The sequence below is a fragment of the Peromyscus eremicus genome, chromosome X, assembly GCF_949786415.1.
Source record: "Peromyscus eremicus chromosome X, PerEre_H2_v1, whole genome shotgun sequence".
Lineage (NCBI taxonomy): Eukaryota > Metazoa > Chordata > Mammalia > Rodentia > Cricetidae > Peromyscus > Peromyscus eremicus.
This window is the reverse complement of record NC_081439.1, coordinates 19,046,427-19,062,012: the sequence shown is the minus strand read 5'-3', so window position 1 is coordinate 19,062,012 and position 15,586 is coordinate 19,046,427.

The window sequence follows — 15,586 nt, the reverse complement described above, 5'->3', positions numbered from 1 at the left end:
ATCACCATAAGGAAAGCCCTCAGGTGCTTGGCAGTCTAGGAGAGTGGATGTTAGTACAGGCTGAATTTATTCAGAACTTGGGTATATTTTCTCCTCTACCCTTCCCTAGTAAGTAACTCAAGACTAACAGAGGTGGGCCTTTCACCAAGAGGCCTTTTATACACTCTTGAGATCATCAATCTGTATTCTGCTTTTACATTACACTTTTCCTCTCTGAGACCCATAAAGGAGCTGAATGCACAGTTAGACTTGTCGTATTTTTACCCCCATCACTCTTCACAATTAGATTCCTCGGGGGCTCAATTCTGGTATCTTTTCCCTTTGTTTTACAGTTTGTAGAGTGGAAGATTTACATTAGCTTTGTGCTTGGTTTTGAATGAGTATGAGCAGCAAAAATAGAGATGTGGCAGATACATAGCGAAACCTCCTTTAATCTATACTTATAACCTCCTGGAGAAAGTAACAACAAATAATTCTAATTAAAATTAGTCTTCTGTATTTACTAACTGAGAAACTTCTAGGTTGAAGGCCCTCTATGCCTTCACCACAGATAATCATCCCAGTACCTTTTTTTAATGATGAATAATTTTATGTCAGAAGATAAACAAGAGTAGTTTTTATTTGCAATAAGTTTTCCCTTAGATATCTTTAAGGGTCATGGTTTCTAGGATCTTACACTGTTTTTAGTTCTCCTCTCTCCTTGGCAGAGTGTCATGCCAGGAACTTTACAGGACATTTTGTGACAGATATGTTTGGACCTGAAGTGGGAATGTCAACTCCCATTTCCAGAGCCATCTTCTCTCTGAGATTAATTAGCATCGGACAATTCACTAACATTTCATTTCCCATGTCCAAAGGCATTTGCTTCTCTATAAATCAAAACTCCAAAATGTACTAGAAACAGGGAACTGGATGTTGATTATGGTGACAACTGGCTGAACTCAAAGTGCATCTCTTCCTTATGACTTTCCTGCCTAGAATTACATACAGGATTATCTGTAAGACCGGGCACTGATAAAGGAGGCAGACAAGAGGTAGACAACTTTTCCTTCCCTTCTACAATGCTTCAAGGAATGCAACATTTTTACCTCAATAGGTCAAAATCTTATCCATTTGAAGTTCTTAAATCAATGTGTGCTTGGCATTCTGGGGAAGTAATCAGAAGAGGAAATCAGGGTTGTGATAGGGAAAGATGCTCAGCCTTTTCACAAGAAAGTCTCATCTCACAGACAAAATCTAGGACATCAGCATCTAACTGGCATATCTTGGTTCATTCAGAGTGATCCTTGAGGTAGATGGCACACAAGACACCTCTAACATCTTTCCTTTCCCTTTTTAGTTTCAGGATGGTGTTATAATTTAGGCTCCCTGGGCAGAGCCTTTCTTTCATTTATTTGATACATTTCTTTTTGCTTCCACAGATTAAACAACCATTTAGTAGCTTCATATCTATATCATGTCTGGAAATAGCATGATGGACTAGCCAGCAATAAAGGTCCAGACCAATCATGCCACCTTAAAATTCACCTTTCCTTTGCTCACAATTATGGTTCAGGCAGTTATGAACATTGCTTTGGCTATACTGCCCAATACAATATGTAATCACTTTGCTTTGGCAATTCAGTACTGCCGCCTGGTCCCATCTATTCTGGTGCCCAAAATCCCATTACATTTAATTCATCCAACTGAGCAGCAGAGTCTCCAACCCTAACTGTCTGGCATAAGAAAAATAAAGACAACAAACTTCAAATGTGCTAGTGCCCCTTTCACAATTTTGTGTTATATAGGATTAGTGAAGGGCGGTTAACAGCCAGCAGGCAGGGCTCTTGTGGGAAGGCTCCCAATTCTCCAAGACCCATCAGCAGACCCTGCAATCTAACACTCTGCTCACATACCCATCTGCCCCAGACCCCAGACACTTCCTGAGGCTTAGAAACCAACCCCCACCTCTCATAAGGTTTAGTGAGAGAGCTCTCATTAGTCAAAGAGCTGTCAGTGGACCAAAAGTAACCTCAGGAGACAGGGAATCTGCCAGCCCTCATTAGACCAAGAGTGGCTTTCTGAGAAGTAGTATCTGCCACCTCTCATTGGACCAAGAGAGCCTTCCTGAAAGACAGAATCTATTGGCTCTGATTGGACCAAGAGCCCTGATAAGACCAATAATGGATCCATGAGTCACAGAATCAGCTACCTTGGGTCAACCCAAGAGCAGCTCCCTAAGACACAGAATCTGCCTGTTCCAATTAGACCAAGAGCTAAGATTAGGCTCAGAAGGGCCCCCTGAGAAACAGACACAAAAGCACAGAGGGGACCAACAGCAGCTCGCTCAGACACAGGCAACTCTTATACCTATTAGACAAGGAGAAGGGCAGACGTCAAAGCAGAAGTACATAAAACAACACAAAGAGCAATACAGAATCAACAGAACCTAGCCCTCCTCCAACAGTAAGACCTGAATATCACAATGTAGAAGAAGCAGAAGAAAGCAACCTTAAGAATAGCATCATGAAGATGCTAAAGGTCTTTCAAGAAAAAAAATGAAAAATGAAATTGAGGAAAAGACAAACAAAAAAGTAGAAGAAGTCTATAAAGAAAAAGAGGAAAATACAAATAAAAATTGGAAGAAAGCAATAAATCTCTTAAGGAAAACCATGAAAACGCAATTAAACAGGTGAGGGAAACAGTTCAAGACCAGAAAAGGGAAATAGAAACAATGAAGAAGACACAAACAGAGGGAATGCTGGAAATAGAAAATCTGAGTAAATGAACAGGAAACACAGATACAAGCATAACCAACAGAACACAAGAGATGGAAGAGAGGATCTCTGGTATAGAAGATACAATAGAGGAAATAGATTCATCAGTCAAAGAAAATACCAAAGCCAAAAAAGACATAACACAAAATGTCCAAGATATCTGGGATACCACGAAAAGACCAAACCTAAGAATAATAGAGATAGAGGAAAGAGAATACTAACTCAAAGGCACACAAAATATATTCAACAAGATCAAAGAAGAATATCTTCCCAACTTAAAGACGTAAATACCTATGAAGATACAAGAAGCCTATAGAAGAGCAAACCGAATAGACCCCCCAAAAAACCCCTGGCCACATAATAATTAAACAACTAAACATAGAGAATAAAGAAAGAATAATAAGAGCAGCAAAGGAAAAAGGCCAAGTGAATTATAAAGGCAAACCCATCAGAATAACACCCAGTTTCTCAATGGAGACTTTGAAAGCCAGAAGTACCTGGACAGATGTAATGCAGACACTAAGAGTCCATGGATGCCAGCCTAGACTAATATACCCAGCAAAACATTCAATCATCATAATGGAGTAAACAAGACATTCCAAGACAAAGCCAGATTTAAACCATATCTATCTACAAATCCAGCCCTACAGAAAGCACTACAAGGAAAATTCCAATCTAAGGAAGTCAGATGCATCCACCAAAAAAAAGGCAATAGATAACACGACAGGAGTAAACCACAAAGAAGAGAAGTTCACACACACACACACACACACACACACACACACACACACACACAATACAAACAAAATATAACAGCAACTAACAATCATTGGTCATTAATATCCCTTAATATCAATGGTCTTAATTCACCCATAAAAAAGACAGAGGCTGACAGAATGGATATGAAAGCAGGACTCATCTTTCTGCTGCATACAAGAAACACACCTCAATTTCAAATTTAGACACTACCTCAGAATCAAAGGGTGGGAAAAGTCTTTCCAATCAAATGGTCTCTTTTTCTTTCATTTATCTTTATTAAGAAATTTTCTACTCACTCCACATATTATCCACAGACCCCTCCTCCTCCCTCCTCACATCCCCAGCCCTCTTTCACAAGCAACCTCGCATACCCACATCCCCAAAATCGAGGTCTCCTATGCAGAGTCAGCAGAGCCCAGCACACTGAGCCTAGGCAGGTCCAGTCCCTTCCCATTGCACCAAGGTTGTGCAAGGTGTCACACCACAGCACCCGGTTCCAGAAGCCTGCCCATAAACCAGGGACAGATCCCGATCCCCCTGTCTGGGTGCCCCCCAAACAGTTTGAGCCAAACAAACATCTTCCATTTCCAGAGGGCCTAGGCCAGTCCCATGGGTGCTCCACAGACACCAGTCCATAGTTCATGGGCTTCCCACTCGTGTGGCCAGTCATCTCTGCACATCCTCCCGTCATGATCTCAATGTCCCTCGCCTGTAGTATCTCTCCTCTCTCTCATCAATTGGATTCTTGGGGCTCACCCTGGTGCCTGGATGTGGATCTCGGTATCTGACTCCATCAGGCACTAAACAAAGGCTTTATGATGACAGTTAGGTTATGCAACCACTCTGGAAATCAGTATGGTGGTTTCCCAGAAAATTGGGAATAAGTCTTCCTAAAGACCCAGTTATAGCACTCTTGAGCATATACCCAAGGAATGCTCAATCTTACCACAAAAGCACATGCTTTACTATGTTCATATAAGCATTATTCATAATAGCAAGAACCTAGAAACAACCTAGATGCCCTTCAACTGAAGAATGGATAAAGAAAGTATGGCATATATACACAATGGTGTACAACTCAGCAGTAAAAAACAATAATATCATGAAATTTGCAGGCAAATTGATAGATCTACAAAATATCATCTTGAGTGAGGTAACCCAGACTCAGAAGGACAAACATAGTATGTACTCACTCATAAGTGGAAACTAGATGTGAGGGAAGGAATGGCCAGACTACAACCCACAACTCAGGAGAGGCTAGCTAAAAGAAAAAGACCCTAGGAAGGACACATGGATGATCCTGTGAAGGAGAAATGGATGAGATCTACATGAGTGAACTGGATGGGGGGGTGCCAGAGGGCAAGGAGTGGGGGATGAGAACACAGGGAAATGGGAGGGTCAAGCTGGAACAGGGACAGAGTGGGAGGGCAGGGAGGAAGATACCATGATAGATGAAGACATCATGGGAATAGGAAGAGCAGGGTTCTGGGGAGGCTCTCAGGAATCCACAAGGATGACCCTGCTTGGGAGGCTGGCAGTGGTCTAGAGGGTGCGTGGACTGGTCTATTCTGGTGAATACCCTAACAGTCATCATAGAGCCTTTGTCCAGTGACTGGTGGAGGCAGATGCAGACATCCATGGACAGGCACATGGCTGAGCTCTGGGAATCTAATCAATAAGAGAAAGGAGGGATTCTGCATGCAGGTGACATTGAGATCATGATGGGAAGACATGCAGAGATGACTGGCCACACTGGTGGAAGCACATGAATTGTAGATTGGTGGCTGTGGAGCCCCCATGGGACTGGACTAGGCCCTCTAGACACAGAGGAAAGTTGTTTGGCTCAACCTGTTTGGGGGTTATCCAGAAGGGGGTTGGGATCTGTCCCTGGTGCACGGGCAGGCTTTTGAGAGCCCAGTGTCTGTGGTGTGACACCTTGCCCAGCCTTGATGCAGTGGGGCGGGGCTTGGACTTGGCTAGGCTCAGTATGCCAGGCTCTGCGGATTCCCCATGGGAGACCCTGATTTGGGGGTTGTGGGGATATGGGGTGGCTTGGGAGGAAGGGCTGGTGGTGGGAGGACGGAGGAAATGGGATCTGAGGGTGGTATGTAGAGTGAGTAGAAAATTTCTTAGTAAAGAAAAATGAAAAACTTTAATTAATACATAAAAAGTAAAATAGAAAGATAAAAAAACCCTGAATGGCCAATAGCTGAGCAGAGGAGGGATAGGCAGGGCTGGTTGAAAGAAAGAAAAAGAGACACCAGGGCCAGCCAGTCCCCAGCGAATCAGATACAGAGGAAGCAGGAAAACAGGATGGATAGTACACAGATGAGGTAAATGAGCCTCAGGGCAGCACATAGATTAATAGAAATAGGTTAATTTAAGTTTTAAAAAAAAAGCTAGCTAGAAATAGGCCTAAGCTAAGGCTGCACATTCATAATTAAGAAATAATGATCTCTGTGTTATGATTTGGGGCTGGCATTGCAAGAAAGCCTCCTACAGTATATGTTCTGTACACTCAAAACAGGGCTGGGTAGTGTGCAAGATGGTACAGGGAAAACTGGTTCTAGAGGATCTCATTAGGAAAACTCAGTCCAGGAGGTATATGTCTAGAGCCAGGCCATATGAGGTAGAATGGGGCAGATTGCTGTGCTTCTTGGAGAACTCACCTCAGAATTCCTTCATTGGCTCCTTGAAAGGGAGCAATGGCTGGGAGAAGAGAATTGTGATACATTTCAAGTTTCATTGGAATGTCGTAGGGAAAGCCAGTGTGTGGTCTCTGCATTCAGAACAAAACCTGGGGCTGAAGGGCGTTCTGGTGGCACTTGCCAGATAAAGTTGGTGCACATACTGCTTGAACACAGCTTGATTCCAGAGTGAAGTTTATATGCTGACAGCAGAGCATCTTTGTAGCTCACCAGGCAAGTCTGCTATGCAAGGAGTAGATTATGCAGGCCAAGGCACCATATCAGTTCTCAGAGTACTCAGCAGAGAAAGCAAGTGAAGTAACTGAGTCTTAACTGGCCTTCAGAGCAAGGTCAATGTGTATATGCATAGCCCAGGCAGGAAAGGTTCTGTAGAACATCACCATGTAAATGAGTGCAGGATTGGTGCATCTAGAACTTGGTAGTGTATTTTTTTTTAAATTTTTATTTTGCAATACAATTAAGTTCTACATACAGGCACAGATTCCCTTGTTCTCCCCCCTCCCGCCCCCCTCAATTTCCCCCCAACCCGCCCCCCATTCCAATCTCCTCCAGGGCAAAGCCTTCCCCACAGAGTGAGATCAACCTGGTGGACTCAGTCCAGGTAGGTCCAGTCCCCTCCTCCCAGGCCGAGGCAAGGGACCCTGCATAGGCCCCAGGTTTCAAACAGCCGACTCATGCAATGAGCACAGGACTCGGTGCCACTGACTGGATGCCTACCAAACAGATCAGGCCAATCAACTGTCTCACCCACTCAGATGGCCTGATCCAGTTGGTGACCCCTCAGCCATTGGTTCATATTTCATGTGTTTCCATTTGTTTGGCTATTTGTCTCTGTGCTTTATCCGACCTTGGTCTCAACAATTCTCTCTCATATAAACTCTCCTCATTCTCGCTAATTGGACTCCCAGAGATCCACCTGGGGCCTAGTCATGGATCTCTGCATCCAGATCCCTCAGTAGTTGGATGAGGTTTCTAGCACGACAATTAGGGTGTTTGGCCATCCCATCACCAGAGTAGGTCAGTTCGGACTGTCTCTCGACCATTGCCAGCAGTCTGTTGTGGGGGTATCTTTGTGGATTTCTGTGGGCCTCTCTAGCACTTTGTTTCTTCCTATTCTCATGTGGTCTTCATTTACCATGGTCTCCTATTCCTTGTTCTCCCTCTCTGTTGTTGATCCAGCTGGGATCTCCCACTCACCCAAGCTCTCTTTCCCTCGACCCTCGCCCTTCACTACCCCCACTCATGTCCAGGCTGTTCATGTAGATCTCATTCCATTTCTCTGTCATTGGGCGATCCCTGTGTCTTTCTTGGGGTCCTGTTTTCCAGGTAGCCTGCCTGGTGATGTGACTAGCAGTCCAGTCATCCTTGTTCCACATCTAGTATCCTGTTATGAGTGAGTACATACCATGTTTGTCTTTCTGAGTCTGGGATACCTCACTCAGGATGATTTTTTCTAGGTCCATCCATTTGTCTGCAAACCTCATGATGTCATTGTTTTTCTCTGCTGAGTAGTATTCCATTGTGTATATGTACCACATTTTGTTTATCCATTCTTCAGTTGAAGGGCATCTAGGTTGTTTCCATGTTCTGGCTATTACAAACAATGCTGATATGAACATAGCTGAACAAGTGCTCTTGTGGTATGGTTGTGCATTCCTTGGGTATATGCCCAAGAGTGGTATAGCTGGATCTTGGGGGAGATGGATTCCCAATTTTCTAAGAAATCGCCATATTGATTTCCAAAGTGGTTGTACAAGCTTGCATTCCCACCAGCAGTGGAGGAGAGTTCCTCTAGCTCCACATCCTCTCCAGCATAAGGTGTCTTCAGTGTTTTTGATCTTAGCCATTCTGACAGGCGTAAGGTGGTATCTCAGAGTTGTTTTGATTTGCATTTCCCTGATGATTAGGGATGTTGTGCAATTCCTTAAATGTCTTTCAGCCATTTGAGTTTCCTCTGTTGAGAATTCTCTTTTTAGTTCTATAGCCCATTTCTTAATTGGACTGTTGGGCATTTTGATGTCTAATTTCTTGAGTTCCTTATATATTCTGGATATCAGTCCTCTGTCAGATGTGGGATTGGTGAATATCTTTTCCCATTCTGTAGGCTGTCGCTTTGCTTTGTTGACCGTATCCTTTGCCCTACAAAAGCTTCTCAGTTTCAAGAGGTCCCATTGATTGATTGTTTTTCTCTGTGTCTGTGCTACTGGTGTTCTATTTAGAAAGTGGTCTCCTATGCCAATGCGTTCAAGACTACTTCCTACTTTCTCTTCTAGCAGGTTCAGAGTAGCTGAATTTATGTTGAGGTCCTTGATCCAATTGGACTAGTCACTAGTCACTAGTGTGAGATTTCTCCAGCTTATTTATGTGGGCATTTAGTGCTATGAATTTCCCTCTTAGTACTGCTTTCATAGTGTCCCATAGGTTTGGATATGTGGTGTCTTCATTTTTGTTGATCTCTAGGAAGTCTTTAATTTCTTTCTTTATTTCTTCCTTAACCCATTGGTGATTCAGTTGGGTATTGTTCAGTCTCCATGAGATTGTAGTTTTTCTGTAGTTTTTGTTGTTGTTGAAATCCAACTGTAGACCATGGTGGTCTGATAGAACACAGGAGGTTATTCCAATTGTTTTGTATCTGTTTAGATTTGTTTTGTGACCAAGTATGTGGTCGATTTTAGAGAAGGTTCCATGGGGTGCTGAGAAGAAGGTATATTCTTTTTTGTTAGGATGGAATGTTCTGTAGATGTCGATTAAGTCCATTTGAGTCATGACATCAGTTAAGTCCTTTATTTCTCTGTTAAGTTTTGATTTGGGGGATCTGTCCAGTGGTAAAAGTGGGGTGTTGAGGTCTCCCACTATTAATGTGTGGGGTTTTATATGTGATTTAAGCTTTAATAATGTTTCTTTTACATATGTGGGTGCCCTTGTGTTTGGGGCATAAATGTTCAGAATTGAGACTTCATCTTGGTGGATCTTTCCTGTGATGAGTATGTAATGCCCTTCTTGATCTCTTTTCATTGATTTTAGTTTGAAGTCTATTTTGCTGGATATCAGGATGGCTACACCCGCTTGTTTCTTAAGACCGTTTGATTGGAAAGTCTTTTCCCAGCCTTTTATTTTTAGGTAGTGTCTATCTTTGAATTTGAGATGTGTTTCTTGTATGCAGCAGAAAGATGGGTCCTGCTTTCGTATCCATTCTGTAAGCCTATGTCTTTTTATAGGTGAATTAAGTCCATTGATATTGAGGGATATTAATGTCCAGTGATTGTTCATTCCTGTTATTTTTTGGTGGTGATGTGTGTGTACTTTTCTTCGTTGGGGTTTACTGCAGTGGCTTTATCTATTGCCTGCGTTTTTGAGGGTGTATCTGACTTACTTAGGTTGGAATTTTCCTTCTAGTGCTTTCTGTTGGCCTGGGTTTGTGGATAAATATTGTTTAAATCTGGCTTTGTCATGGAATGTCTTGTTCACTCCATCTATGATGATTGAAAGTTTTGCTGGGTATATTAGTCTAGGCTGACATCCATGGTCTCTTAGTGTCTGCATTACATCTGTCTAGGCCCTTCTGGCTTTCAAAGTCTCCATTGAGAAATCGGGTGTTATTCTGATAGGTTTGCCTTTATATGTCACTTGGCCTTTTTCCTTTGCTGCTCTTAATATTCTTTCTTTATTCTGTACATTTAATTGTTTAATTATTATGTGGCGAGGGGACTTTTTTGGGGGTCTAGTCTGTTTGGTGTTCTATAGGCTTCCTGTATCTTCATAGGCATTTCCTTCTTTAAGTTGGGAAAGTTTTTTTCTATGATGTTGTTGAATATATTTTCTGTGCCCTTGAGTTGGTATTCTTCTCCTTCTTCTACCCCTATTATTCGTAGGTTTGGTCTTTTCATGGTGTCCCAAATTTCTTGGACATTTTGGTTCATGACTTTGTTGACTTTAGTGTTTTCTTTGACTGATGAATCTATTTCTTCTATTGTATCTTCAACGCTAGAGATTCTCTCTTCCATCTCTTGCATTCTGTTGATTATACTTGCATCTGAAGTTCCCAATCGTTTTCTCAGATTTTCTATTTCCAGCATTCCCTCTGTTTGTGTCTTCTTCATTTTTTCTATTTCCCTTTTCAGGTCTTGGACTGTTTCCTTCATTTGTTTCATTGATTTTTCTTGATTTTCTTTCAGTATTTTATTGTTCTCTTCCAGGACTTTTTTGATTTCTTCTAATTTGTTTGCCCTTTCCTCTAGTTGTTTACAGCCTTCTTCACATTTTTTTGTCTTTTCCTCTACATGAGCCTCTAGCTTCTTCATGATGACATTCATAAGGCTATTTTCTTCTGCTTCTTCCAATTTCTGATGTTCAGGTTTAGGTGTTGGAGGAGGGCTAGGGCCTGGTGATGGTGTATTGCTATTCATTTGTTGTATGTGTTTCTGCCTTGACTTCTGCCCATCTCCTTGTGGTTCGTTCTTGGCCTTATCCGCACACTTGGTTCAGACAGAGCTGACAGATTCAGGAAGTCTCTCTCTCTTGTCCAGATGGGAGCTCTCTTGTCCAAATTGGAAGTCCGGGGCAGGATGGGAGCTCTTGTTCAGAAGGGAAGTCCGGGGGAGGATGGGTGCTCTCCTCTCTCTCTCTCTCTCTCTCTCTCTCTCTCTCTCTCTCTCTCTCCTCCAGATGGGAAATCCGGGGCAATATGGGAGCTGGGGGCCAGCCTCTAAGTCTCAAGAAGAGGCTTGGGGCTCGGGCAGATGGGCGTGGGGTCAGGGCGTGGAGACTGCAGGGTCTGCCAGGGGTCTTGGAGAAGGGGATCCTTCCCGGTGGGGCTAGAAGGGAACTTGCCCAGTGACCAGAACCTGGGGCCAAGTTGGACAGGTCTTCCGAGTGGCTGGTGCCCAGGTATGGGGTTGGGGGCAAGTTAGGGGACTCACCTGTGCTTCAGAAGGGAAGTCCGGGGCAAGATGGGAGCTGGGAGCTGGGGGCCGGCCTCTAAGTCTCAGGAAGAGGCTTGGGGCTCAGGCAGATGGGGATGGAGGCAGGGCGTGGAGACTGCAGGGTCTGCCAGGGGTCTTGGAGAAGGGGATCCTTCCCGGTGGGGCTAGAAGGGAACCTGCCCGGTGACCAGAACCTGGGGCCAAGTTTGGCAGGTCTTCCCCAGAGTGGCTGGTGCCCAGGGATGGGGTGGGGGCAAGCTAGGGCACTCACCTGTGCTTCAGAAGGGAAGTCCGGGGCAAGATGGGAGCTGGGGGCCAGCCTCTAAGTCTCAGGAAGAGGCTTGGGGCTCAGGCGGATGGGCGTGGGGACAGGGCGTGGAGACTGCAAGGTCTGCCAGGGGTCTTGGAGAAGGGGATCCTTCCCGGTGGGGCTAGAAGGGAACCTGCCCGGTGACCAGAACCTGGGGCCAAGTTGGGCAGATCTTCCCCAGAGTGGCTGGTGCCCAGGGATAGGGTTGGGGTCAAGCAAGGGCACTCACCTGTGCTTCAGAAGGGAAGTCTGGGGCAAGATGGGAGCTGGGGGCCGGCCTCTAAGTCTCAGGAAGAGGCTTGGGACTCAGGCGGATGGGCGTGGGGGCAGGGCGTGGAGACTGCAGGGTCTGCCAGGGGTCTTAGAGAAGGGGATCCTTCCCGGTGGGGCTAGAAGGGAACCTGCCCGGTGACCAGAACCTGGGGCCAAGTTTGGCAGGTCTTCCCCAGAGTGGCTGGTGCCCAGGGATGGGGTGGGGGGAAGCTAGGGCACTCACCTGTGCTTCAGAAGGGAAGTCCGGGGCAAGATGGGAGCTGGGGGCCAGCCTCTAAGTCTCAGGAAGAGGCTTGGGGCTCAGGAGGATGGGCGTGGGGACAGGGCGTGGAGACTGCAAGGTCTGCCATGGGTCTTGGAGAAGGGGATCCTTCCCGTTGGGACTAGAAGGGAACCTGCCCGGTGACCAGAACCTGGGGCCAAGTTGGGCAGATCTTCCCCAGAGTGGCTGGTGCCCAGGGATAGGGTTGGGGTCAAGCTAGGGCACTCACCTGTGCTTCAGAAGGGAAGTCTGGGGCAAGATGGTTGCTGGGGGCCGGCCTCTAAGTCTCAGGAAGAGGCTTGGGACTCAGGCGGATGGGCGTGGGGGCAGGGCGTGGAGACTGCAGGGTCTGCCAGGGGTCTTAGAGAAGGGGATCCTTCCCGGTGGGGCTAGAAGGGAACCTGCCCGGTGACCAGAACCTGGGGCCAAGTTTGGCAGGTCTTCCCCAGAGTGGCTGGTGCCCAGGGATGGGGTGGGGGGAAGCTAGGGCACTCACCTGTGCTTCAGAAGGGAAGTCCGGGGCAAGATGGGAGCTGGGGGCCAGCCTCTAAGTCTCAGGAAGAGGCTTGGGGCTCAGGAGGATGGGCGTGGGGACAGGGCGTGGAGACTGCAAGGTCTGCCAGGGGTCTTGGAGAAGGGGATCCTTCCCGTTGGGGCTAGAAGGGAACCTGCCCGGTGACCAGAACCTGGGGCCAAGTTGGGCAGATCTTCCCCAGAGTGGCTGGTGCCCAGGGATAGGGTTGGGGTCAAGCTAGGGCACTCACCTGTGCTTCAGAAGGGAAGTCTGGGGCAAGATGGGAGCTGGGGGCCGGCCTCTAAGTCTCAGGAAGAGGCTTGGGACTCAGGCGGATGGGCGTGGGGGCAGGGCGTGGAGACTGCAGGGTCTGCCAGGGGTCTTAGAGAAGGGGATCCTTCCCGGTGGGGCTAGAAGGGAACCTGCCCTGTGACCAGAATCTGGGACCAAGTTGGGCAGGTCTTCCCCAGAGTGGCTGGTGCCCAAGGATGGGGTTGGGGGCAAGTTAGGGCACTCACCTGTGCTTCAGAAGGGAAGTCCGGGGCAAGATGGGAGCTGGGAGCTGGGGGCTGGCCTCTAAGTCTCAGGAAGAGGCTTGGGGCTCAGGCAGATGGGCGTGGGGGCAGGGCGTGGAGACTGCAGGGTCTGCCAGGGGTCTTGGAGAAGGGGATCCTTCCCGGTGGGGCTAGAAGGGAACCTGCCCGGTGACCAGAACCTGGGGCCAAGTTGGGCAGGTCTTCCCGGGAGTGGCTGGTGCCCAGGGATGGGGTCGCGGGCCTTGGTAGTGTATTAATAGCATAGACAGGCCTGGCTCCAGTTGACCAGGGAATGTTAATGCAGGAGCTCAGTTATGGGTGCTAAGCCTCCGAGTGTGCATAAGGCACTGGGATGAAACCTATGAGGAGCACACCAGGCAAAACTGCAATCAGGACATCAGGAGATGCTATGAAAATGGCACAGGCAGCCTTGATTCCCAGAATCCTTTTCAAGGAAATCCAGTGCAATGACTGTGAGACAGAAGAAGCTTGACTTAGAAGTGTGGTGATGTAGAGGCCTTGCAAGGTCCTGTGGTGTTTCATCAGACAAGCCAGTACATACAGAGCTAAGAATGTGGGTCCATGATTCCAGAGGTTCCAAAGAAACTCACGAAGGTAACCCAAGCAGGAGGCAAGTATCCTGAGCCTTTAACTAGGACTAGAATGAGGGGGTAGTTCTTGTGGGTGTGTCTCTAGTGAGCATAGCAGTCAAAACCTGTGTGCTACCTGCACACCCAGAACTAGGTTTGGGAGCGTGCAGGTGGTTCTGGCAGGCTTGGTTCAGTGGAATTCAACAGGAAATTCTTCTATAGGAGCTACTTGCAGGATAAGTGGAAATGGAGCTGGTGGGCAAACTTGTGGTCATCGGGCAAAGCTGATGTACATGTGCGCATTCAGAGTTAACACTGAACTGTGGAAATGATGCAGGTATTCTTGGTTCTGGGTGAACTCTCCAGGAAATGAAGCTTCATTAACTGTTTGACTGTGACCTGGACTAGGTCTGTGAGTGTGGAGAAGGCTCTGGCCATGTGCTTTTAAATTCACGTGGCAAATCTGACAAGCAATATGAACATCCATAAATAGGTCTGGGGAATAAAGAAATGGTACAGGCCTGTTCAGTTCAGTTGGTATTCAATAGAACAGAGAAGTGAGGGAAATCTACAAAAACAGCTAGGCTAGGAACTGGATGGATGGTGCTGATGGGAGAGGTTCTTTGAACCTACCAAGGCAAAGCTGATATGAGATCTGCCCATCTGTAACTAGATCACTAAACCTGGGTGTGCCAGCGTGAAGCCTGAGGAAGAGGATCTGGGTAGCATCATCAGCCAACACTGCTGTGCAATCTTTGAATCCAGCTCTTGGCCTTGGATAGTAGAGATTGTGCCAGTGTTCTTGGTTCTGGGAGAACTCACTTGGGAAAGATGTTTAACATGAATTGCTAACTGGTCTTATTAATAAAAAAGCCTGTGGCCAGACAGTGGGGGGAAAACTGAGATCAGAGGAATAGTACAGCCGGGGTGTGGTGGCGCATGCCTTTAATCCCAGCACTTGGGATGCAGAGGCAGGCGGATCTTTGTGAGTTTGAGGCCAGCCTGGGCTACCAAGTGAGTTCCAGGAAAGTCACAAAGCTACACAGAGAAACCCTGTCTCGAAAAACGGAAAAAAACAAAACAAAAAACCAAAAAAACAGAGGAATAGTACAAGCCACAGCCAACCTCATCTCACCAACTTCCAGAGAGAGCCAATTCCTGTTTACTCATGCCTATATCCTTTGTGTCCCTGCCATCTTACTGCCTCTCTCCACCAAGCTACATCACTTCCTCTTTCTGCCCAGCTCTGTCACTTCCTGTCTGTATAGACCTCCACAACTTTATAGCTAACAAGCTTTGGAATTTAAAGGTGTGTGCCACCATGCCTGGCTCTGCTCCTAGTGTGGCCTTGAACTCACAGAGATCTGGATGACTCTCTGCCTTCCAAATGCTAGGCTTAAAGGCCAGACTTCTATGTTTAATATAGTGGCTGGCTTTTTCCTCTGATCTCCATGTAAGCTTTATTTATTAGAGCACAAATAAAACATCACCACAGAGAGCTGTTGCAAGAGCCGCATGACCTGAGCTAGCTGAGTGAGCAGATGACTCTGTTAAGCAAGCTTCCAGGGAATGCCACCAGGCACACCCAATCTTTGATCTATGCAACCAGATCTATGCCTTAACAATCTGCAGATGGTGTATGAGTGCTTGGTTGTGAAATAACTATCAGGGAAAGCTATTACCAGAGCTTCATGACACAAGGTAGATATTGGAAAAAGTAGATGTCTCTGGGAGGTGAGATATTGGAGAACTCAAAAAGCCAAATCTGGGTGCATACAGACCTTGGCCAGGAGTATGGTCATCACTCAGGTTGGCATGCTTCTTGAAGAACCAACCAGGAAAAGATGGTTCAGGAACTATAACATCAGAGATAGCCACTGGAGTTTGGTGATATCACTGGTGGATGGTTCCAGTGACTTTACCAGGTAAGGTCAGTGTAAGACCTGTATGTTCAAA